Here is a 10,293-nt window from a genome sequence, read left to right on the forward strand (position 1 = left end):
GACTAAACGATACAAACTTTCCTTTGTATGTACTGCCATTTACATGCTGAATTTGCACAAGATATGTCACTATTGCACTTTATGCCTCTTTTGCACGCTGTTCTCCTGGACCACTGCTTATCTTGGCCTCCCTATGTAGCAAATTTGCACTGTATTTTATGTATTTTCATGTACTGGTCTCTGTCATTTGTGTTTTGATGGTGTTGCCATCACTAACTGTTATCTAAGCCTGTGTCTTCTTGATGGTGTGTTTATTAATACCTGGCTACATCCTAATCTCCCCTAGTGGGAGAATTACATTGACTTTGACATCGAACAATTTAAGACCACACTATTGCCGCTTTTCCACCGCCAGTACCAGCTCGACTCGACTCGCCACGCCTTTTTTGCGTTTCCATTGGCAAAAAAAGTACCCGGTACCTAGTACCGGGTACTTTTTTTAGTACTACCTCCGTCGAGGTTCCAAGCGAGAGTAGGTACTTTTGTGTGACGTAAACAGGCTGCTGGTAACTGATTGGCCAGCGGCTGTAAATGGGAATAATCACTCAAAGTTAAGTTGTGTCCGGCGTGGTTGGAGTCCACGAACCCGCTCCCGAGGGGGACACTGATCAGCGTTTCGCCGTGTGTGTCGCTCCTTTCCCGGGGCTAGAGTTAGGCTGCACGTCGTTATGTGTGTCGGGCGTGGTTGTGTGTGTCCGGCGTGGCTGGAGTCCACGGACCGGCTCCGGAGGATCAGCGTTTCGCTGTTTCGTTTCAGTGTCGTTCCTTTCCTAGGGCTCGAGTTTCGCCTTGATCAATGTTACCGTATGACAACGCGCAGTCATTGCGCTTTTTATTTTATTTTATTTCCCATCATAACCTTTCCCGGGAATCAGGAAATAGTCTTGATCAGATTCAGATTTCCCGGGAATCGCGTCTCCCGTGATTAAAACCTAATGACGACCCGCCCATGGTGGAGAGGTTCTTTTCTACGACCCGCCCACATTGAAGAGGTACTTTTTTAGATGGAAACACGACCAAACCGAGTTGAGTCGAGGCGAGTCGAGTCGAGTCGGTACTGGCGGTGGAAAAGCGGCATATACTGTATACCCCGCGGACATAAGTGCCATAAGGTGCAGGTGACGCTCCAGCCAACCTGAGTTACACTGAGGTACACCCCCCCATCGCACACACATTGGCCAAGGTGAACAAGAACCAGGAGGGCGCTATATGTCCAGAAAGTCACAATCGATCGGCCTCGTGCAACGAGTCCCCAGCCCGCGCATGAAGCACACGGGGACGCCGAACGGAGGCGGAAGAAACCTGGGCAATACTACACCGCCCTACAACCACTTGGCTGAAGGGAGGGCGCCTTCACACGGTGTGTGATGTAGTTGTTCATCTGCAAGCGGGAAAACCACGCTGAGGTCCCCACCTCAGTGAGAAAAGGCTGAGGCCCCTCCCACCTTCACGTGTTTGATGGAATTTCTCGTCTGCCAGCGGAGAATACCACTGCAGGGCCGGGCCAAGAGCGCAACGGGCAGCTCCAACAGACTGTAGGCGGGGTCTAGGAGACTGTTACACCAGCACCGCTCACGGGGACACCGCATGGTGGCGGACAAACCCGGGCTATACTACGCCGTCTAACCCCCCCCACACACACACAACCACTAGGCTGTAGGGCGGGCGAGGGAGTGTGACAATTCTACACATAGTGAAGATGTAAAGATGTACTGCCGTTTAGTCACAGACTTTATATCTTGCCATCCTTTATTTATATCAAATATATATTTATATTATGGGTGGAAAGGAACACGAAGCAGGTCAGTCCTTCTGTGGCCTGGTCCCCCTCGGCATGGCCATGCTGCAGTTGGCGGCGTCTGAGAATCTTCTCCACGTCATCAGGCCTACATTACACCTCTTGAGTCATCATGGCCGACAGTAGAGCAGGTTACGTCTTTCAAATCTGCAGAGCTCAGGGAGGAACATACAATCTGTCCCACAGAGTGCAAAACCTTTGGAAACCTAAAATAATGTCCCTGGGAACTTAATTTAGACCCTGGCACCTGCGGTGGAAACGCAACTATAGTAATGAAGTAATTCCTGTAATGTCCAAAGCGATGTGTTAGACCCTAGGCTAGGATAAGTATGCCAGCACCAGAGTCTGGCCACTCTCAGCTTATGGGCTGTTCTTGTTATGGAGAGCTCTTGTTGTGGAGCTTTTTTTTAGAGAGCCTAGATAAGGTGTGTAAGGGGAAGCCACCTTTATTTTTGCTTATGTTGTCAAACAAATTCCGCCATAGGCAAAACACCTCCCGCTGACAGGCTTATTGTCCTTGGGGATTCCAACAAAAAAGTAGGCTCTGACAGTGGGCTATGGAGGGGAGTCCTTGGTCAGCACGGTGTTGGCAAGATCAATGATAATGGCCTCTGCCTTCTTACTGTCTGCTCTGAACACCAGTTGGCACTGGCACCTACTTGATTACATCATTGTCCGCAGTGTGGACAGGAAGGAGGTGTTAATCTCCAGGGCCATATGTGGAGCAGACTGCTGGACTGACCACTGACTGATCAGAGCCAGACAAGATATCCATCCCCAGCATAAGAAAACACCAGCAAAGAGAATTTCTGAAACTGTGGCGCACTAAAATCCAAGAATTGTGTAGATCAGTTTAGGGCCCAGCTTGAAACAAACCTATCGGCCATCCCTGATACTCAATCAGACCCCGACATCAACACCGCCTGGAGTTCCCTACCTACTGCCATTTATCAGGCAGCTGAGACATCAATGGGGTTCACTAAGCGTTAACACCAAGACTGGTTTGACAACACTGCACCGGATATCCACAACCTCCTCAAGTCAAAACTCAAAGCACATGCTGCTCTCCTAGCTAACCCGCAATCCTCTACAGCAAAGAGTCACTACATCTCTTGATCTTGAATGTTGCCTGATTGAAACATAAGTTCAATCCCTTTTTGCTGTGTTTCCTCCCTACTACGTCTGATTCCCGTTTAGGGTTGTAAAACATGGGTTCATATTTTAATCAGGAATGTCAGGACTTGATGTAAAGCTTGATGTCAAACATAGGCCTACTTATAGACCTGAACATTAGATACAGCTGCCAATGCATTTCTCGCTTTCCCTTGTGTGTCCGTCCGTGTTAAACAAAGGAACTTGAGACACTATCGATCAGCATTAACTAAAGATATGTCCAGGTAATTTAAAGCAAAGATTTTGTTGAAATGTTATACATCGCAACTTTACTTCAGGTATATTGGGACTAGGGGTGTGAACGGTTACAAAAAATTGTAAACGGTTACACGACCCTTTTTTATTCGTGTACACGGTTAACCATTTTTTTTTTTTTTTTTTAAGTGGACCGCAGTCGCGCTATACAACCAATGGAGGGTGCAGCCACTTTTCAGAAAGATTCCTCCGCGTCACTGCCGCCACTCAAATGCCAGACATATACAATTATGATAAAGTAGGCTAGCCTAAATAAGTCGCACAGAAAACTTGCCGTAGAATTTGTAAAAAAAAAAAATAGGCCTAGTATAAATATTCAAATATATTTGAATATTAATATTAATAAACTAACGAACTTCGAATATTTATTTTTGGGCAAAAGTCAAAGCCCTACTAGCTACTCAACATTACAAAATGATTAGCTGCCACATCTGGGAAAGTCAACAGGCAACAGGTGTAGGATAGCCTACTTAATTAATTATTATTTTTTTAAACGCTCTGATTGTTTTTTGCTTCTTCATTTTGTTTCTTCGTTGAAGCACCCGCTCTGTCATAGTAGACAATGATCACCGCAACAGGTACAGGCGCAGCTGAGCCACTTGTTCCTCTTCAGGACCCTGGGGAGGGAGAGTCGTGCCTTATGGTGTGTTCGATTTACACTGAAAGTCGGAACTTGGAGCCCGGAACAACGTAACCTCAAAGTTGAGTGCTCCCAGACATAAACGCTGGGCTCTCAATGCGCGCTGCATGTAAATTAGTCTAACTAACAGAACATTAATCCTCCGTTTTACCGGCGGTGTTTGTCGCCTTATGTAGGGACAGAGTGGGGGGGTCACTATGAATCTGAGGGGGACATATCCCGCCGTCCCCAGTGCCATCTGCGCGCATGTCCACCACTGACATCGGTTGCATGTCAAGGGCCACCATTTCAGCAATTAAGTTGGTGATTGAGTCACTCCATCCCTTCTCACACTTCTTGCCTGCAAAATGCCGCATGGTTGTCTGTCGTGGCCCAGAACCGCTAGCATCGAAGTTAGCCCCACCCCCCTCCGTTTCAGACCACCTTGTCGGATGTTTCCAGCGCAGGTGATTGTTCATCTACCCTGTGCTGTTTTTAAAAGCCAAATGTACACCACACGGTGTACATTTCACTTGGTCTCCTTTCGCGTTTTTTTCAAAAAACCTCCACGCCGCACTTCGCTGCTTCGTGTCAGCTGCCATCGCAAGTCCAAAGTGAAACTTACGTGTTACATGACGTAATGCCCGGTGGTCAGTTACCCAACATTTATCACGTGCATTTCTTAGCGCATTAAAGTTGTCAAAGTGGAACATTTGTAGCTTTATTAATCTCTAAATAAATAGTACGTGTTAATTTTGATTGAAGATTTTGAATTTTGAATTTTTTTTTCGGTTTTCGTTTACTGATTTTTCCTAAACGGTTATGATTTACTAACCGGTTACACGTGTACACGTGTACCCATTCACACCCCTAATTGGGACATCAGGTAATTTGGGACAGCATAAGGAAAAAGCATTTTAATTCTGCCTTGAAAGGGCTATGGTAAAGTTAGGGGTGGTAATACATTGCTTAGGAAGCATATAACTAAAGTCACATGACATAATGTAGGTGACATCAGACAGGGGGGTGTGGTCAGCATCAAACAGGAAGTTGACCCCGAAAATCAAGAGGTAAGAAAAATGACATTGAATGACATTGAAATGACATGACTTTAGGTGGATTTTAATGTGTTTGATTAATTTAATGTTGACATCAGTTGAGCAAATATGTTTGATGTAATATTGTACTAAAATAAACAATCATTGTTTTGAAATTATGTTTATATTCATTTAATTTGAGCATTTTCTTTTTTGAGCATATTCATTTTAATTTGTCCCAAATTACCAAACATGGTGTGGTAAATTGGGACAGCATGTTTCAGGTAATTTGGGACAACCTTTTTAGGGTATAAAATGAAATGTGTCAATAGTTTAGTCATAAATAATCTGATTAAAAGTGAAAAAGTCACATTTATAACACAAAACCTCAGTGATGTATCCTAGGCAACTTTTAGCAGATGAAATTAGAGGCTAAGGTTGTTAACAGTCAGAGCTGCGTGTAGTGGGCATTGTAATTTGGGTCAGATAATTTGATATCAATAATATCCTGACAAATTAGTAATAATAAAGGCCATGTTGTTAAAACATTGAAGTAAAAGCATAATTAGGCCTTGTGTGGTAGTGATGAGACATATTAAGTGAGCTTTGAAGTAATCTAGCCTAGTAAACCTAGCCTAGCGTTAATGTATTTGGTGTAGACTCTTCTGCACTTTGCCTAATCTATGAGTTTGTTCTCATCTATGAAACTAATTCATTTTACAGAATAGAATGGCACCCAGGAAAGAGACAGACAGACCAAGGGAGAGTGAACAAACAGGGAAAATTAAAGGGAAAGTACAACATGTGGAAGGAGAGCAGAATGAAGGGAGCATTGCAGGAGTACAGGGAACTGGAAAGGGCAGGCAACAGACCTCAGCTCCGTTATCTTGCCAGGGCCTGGAATGTCCCAAAATCCACCCTCCAAAGACGGGTTAAAGGTGTGATCGAAGGACATAAACATGTAGCAGGACAAAAGCCAGTTCTGTCAGAGCAGGATGAGGCTAAATTAGCAGAGAAAACCTAGCAAGACAAGATTTTCCAATGAGGAAGCCAGAAATCCAGAAGTTTGCTTTTCAGTCTGCACAGCCAAATGGATTGAAAGGTTTCTCTGAGGGCAAAGGTCAGGCAGGCCACTATTGGTTCAAGGCCTTCATGAAGAGACATTGCCGTCTTGACCTGAGGAATCCAGAGGCCCTTTCTGCAGCTCGGGCTGCTTGTTTAAACCCAGTAGTTGTCGGCCAAAGGTTTAAGACCTATGAGGACATCATCACCGACCTTGGCCTTCAAGATGTTCCGTCTCATCTGTGGAACTGCGATGAGACTGGTTTACAGGATCATTTTGTGTCCTCGCGGGTGGTGTCACCAGTAGGCTCGCCCTGCTTTGAGGTCACTGCGAATGAGCGAGGGGCGACCACCACCCTACTAGCGAGCCTCAATGCAGCTGGAGAATACGGTCCACTGATGGTGATCTTCAAAGCAAAGCGCTCTGAGTGGTGCTACGGGGCTCCCACCAACACTGGTGAAATCAACTGAGTCTGGGTGGATAAACACAGAGGTGTTTCGCGACTGGGGGAAGCAATTTATTGCTTCTCTCTCAAGAGATGACCCCCGTCCACATGTGCTACTGTTGGATGGGCACAGCTCCCGTGTTTTTAATTTAGAATTCTTGGAACTTATGAAAACAAATAATGTGCATGTAATTTGCTTTCCACCACACACCACCCACATTCTGCAGCCAGCAGACGGGGCCTTTTTTTCCGTAGCCTCAAACATAATTGGAACATGGAGGGCCGGGTCTTCACCAGGGAGAATGGTGTGCAGAAGCTGCAGAAGACTCTTTTTTCTTGGGATCCTATCAAAGGCCAGGAGAAGTGCAGCAGCACCCGAGAATGCCAGAGCTGGATTTAGGGGCAGCGGAATCCATCCTCTGGACCCAGCTCACATTGACACATGTCTGTTTGCTCCAAGTCTGACAACTGACAGAGAGGAAGCTCCTGCTGCTGACAGTGAGGAAGCTGAAAACCCTGACACTGAAGAGATGGAACATGTCTCCCACAGTTGGACACCCCGCCTGCACTCAACCTGGATGTGTCAGCAGCCGTTGACCTAGATGTGTTTACCACCCTGGACACTACATGTGACGACACTACATAGTCGAGGTCAAGACAAGTTTTGATGAGCTGATCACATTGCCTTCCCGTGCACGCCCCTCTCCCAGCAAGGTGAAAAGATCCAAGCCTCCAAGTAGTTACCTCACAAGTAGGGGTGTAACGATACACTAAAGTCACGGTTCGGTACGTACCTCGGTTTTTAAGTCACGGTTCGGTATGTTTTTCGGTACAGCAGTTTTTATTATTTTATTAAACTATTTGATTTTGATGTGATTTATTCAATTGTATCAAACAAATGCCTTACACAAATGAAAAGACATCAATATAAATACAATTGAGGATAAAAACACAATAAAGTCCAGGACTGTGTGTGATAATCAATAAAAACAAATCCAATTATTATTATTTTTTTTTTCTCGGTACATACCGAAATGAAACGTGCATTGAATCGTTAGACCCGTACCGAAATATTACTACTAATACTCACAAGTGACACTTTGACTATGTCCGAAACAGAGATAAGGGGCAAGGGAAGGGGAAACAACCCGAAAAAAGGAAGAAAGCAGAGAAAACAGATAATTTGTGCAGTATTTGTGGAGTGAAGTATGGGGACAAAAAAGATCCAAGGAGAGATGAGGAGTGGATGTCCTGTAATTCCTGCAAAATTGGTTATCATCTAACTTGTGGGGAAGAGAATGGAATACTTGATGACGATGAAACATACCTTTGCACGGACTTCCATGCATTCATAAAATATCATGAAGACTTATTTTTTCACTAAAATGATGTAGACACCTTGAGGAATTCAGAAATGTGTCATTTATTGGGTTATGTTTGTAACTTGACAATATTAAGCTCAGAAGATAAAAATACCAAAAATGTCCCAATATACCTTAATCCACCCTAGCAACCGATTTGCCGGCCTGTATTTTGAAGTATTCTTTCAGTGTTCATGAAGAAACTGAAATGTTGAAATTGTTTGAATAAAACCTTTATCATAACAAAACAAAGGTGAAGAAAAGCGAGCAGAGATACGCTGGCCGCCTTCTGTCTGTGAACATGAGGGATTCTGTGTGGACAAATGCAATGAGAAAAATGAAAAATGAAACGCATGAAAAAGTGTAGGCCTAATTGGATTTTTATATGTTGCTGTCTTGTTTCCCTCTGTTGTCATGTGCAGGTCTACCAACCAGGTCATCTTATTCCACCAATCACCTCATCAGTTCACAGCAAGGGGAGGCCTGCTACACATCTGAAAGACAGTTTGGCTAGGCTAACGCTCTCTCTCTCTCTCTCTTTGGTCTGTTGAGGTTGGCCCTGCTTGTGTCCATGGAGATTTTTTATAGGATTGCTGGATCCTTTGACTATATATGTAGATATAGATAAAGAGATGTAGATCTAGATCTAGATAACCCCAAAATGGATATAATGGATATCTATCTAGATATAGATCTATAGATATAGAGATAGATATATAGATACATATACCATTTAATGAATGAATGAATTAGTCCCTTAGTTTCCCTTCTCCCCCTGCATGCATTTGTTATGAACCTTCCCCACCTGTCTATGTTGGTGGTTAGTTAGTGAGGTTAGTTTAGCCAGGCAGTAGACACATTATGGTCTGCTGGGCAGCTGTTAAACTATGCCTCCCTGTGGATGCAAAGTACAAATTTTCAGCAGCCCTGGCCTTGGTCGGGCCAATCACAACCGTTTATCTAATATTGGTCCTATAATAATCAAAATGTCCTCTACAAACTATCATGACTTCACTTGAATAGCTCCTTGATTTGACCCTCCCACCCTTGGTATTGGGTTTGTTGTTTGTTGTTTTGTAGCTTCCAGTCACTCTAACAGATGTTTGGACAGCCATACAGCGAGCAGACAGCATTGTGATAAATGGAACAGTATGCATTTATTTAACTAAAGCTGAGCATTGGCCTTAACATACTTCAACCATATTATGTAATGCTAATTACATTGTTACTGTGTCATATGATACAGGTCCTATCAACTGTTTCCCCTACCTTTAAGCTAATCGTGTGAAGTGATTTAATTAGTCTGTTTGCAAAGCAAGCCAAACTATAGATATTCTGTGTCTGTGTTCTCTTCTACAGTTTGAGGTCAGATCAACACCAAACTAATTCAGCATTTATCAGTGCAGTGTGCTTTTCATCCACATTCTTCTATTCTGAGGAGAGGTGACAGGATGGCGTTTCAACCACTCCATTTCAAATGTAAACATTAATTAATTTCCTGTTAAAATCAGAATTCCAATCGATAAATAGCCTCAATGTTTTTTTATTAACCATTATTTCCCCTTGTCTGCCACAGAGTGGGAAGGAGAACTGAGGAGACAGAGAAGCCGAGAAGAGAGGTGTTGAAACGATGAGGGCGGCATGGGAGAGGCAGAGCCGACAGTAGTAGGAGAACACGATGTGGACGCTGAGTAAGCCGTGTCATCAAGAAAATCAAGAGGAAATAATGAGTAGATCTCTGCAAACTTATTTAAATTTAAAGAAACTTTGGTTGTAGCTCTCATGGTAATGAGAAGAAAGCAAATGCAAAATACCAGAATTCTCCTTTAAGGTCTCGCAAAGGTCTGGATTCAAAGATTTCGTCCACAAGCTTGAGCCAAGGCACACAGTTCCTAGCTGTGCCACCATCCCCCACAGAGTTGTGAAACTATACGATACCACTAAAGAGAACATAAGAATAAGGAATAGTGGAGAAAAGATAGCCCTGACAACCGATGGCTGGACATCACTAGCCATGGAGGCATATGTGACAGTCACTGCACATTAAATAGACGAGGAATGTGAACTGAAAGAAATTATTCTCGAAACGACCAAAGCTCAGAAAAGTCACACTGCCGAGAATGTTGCAGAGTGCATCGGCAACGTACTCAGAGAGTACAACGCGAGTCTGTTTCGGCTACATATTTCACCCAGTTAACAATACATTCACAAGTTTACCAAACACAACGCTCACGAGTCGACTGCACTTCTTCCTGTCCGTCCACAAACGGGTCCGTGGGGAAAAGCGTGGCGCATCGGAGCCAGGTCCTTATTCTCTGTTCCGGGACAGTGTAATTAGGTTCAGGTCCTTATTCTCTGTTCCGGGACAGTGTAATTAGGTTCAGGTCCTTATTCTCTGATCCGGGACAGTGTAATTAGGTTCAGGTCCTTATTCTCTGATCCGGGACAGTGTAATTAGGTTCAGGTCCTTATTCTCTGTTCCGGGACAGTGTAATTAGGTTCAGGTCCTTATTCTCTGTTCCGGGACAGTGTAATTAGGTTC

Source organism: Micromesistius poutassou (genome assembly GCF_964030765.1).
Source record: "Micromesistius poutassou genome assembly, chromosome: 16".
NCBI classification, from domain to species: domain Eukaryota; kingdom Metazoa; phylum Chordata; class Actinopteri; order Gadiformes; family Gadidae; genus Micromesistius; species Micromesistius poutassou.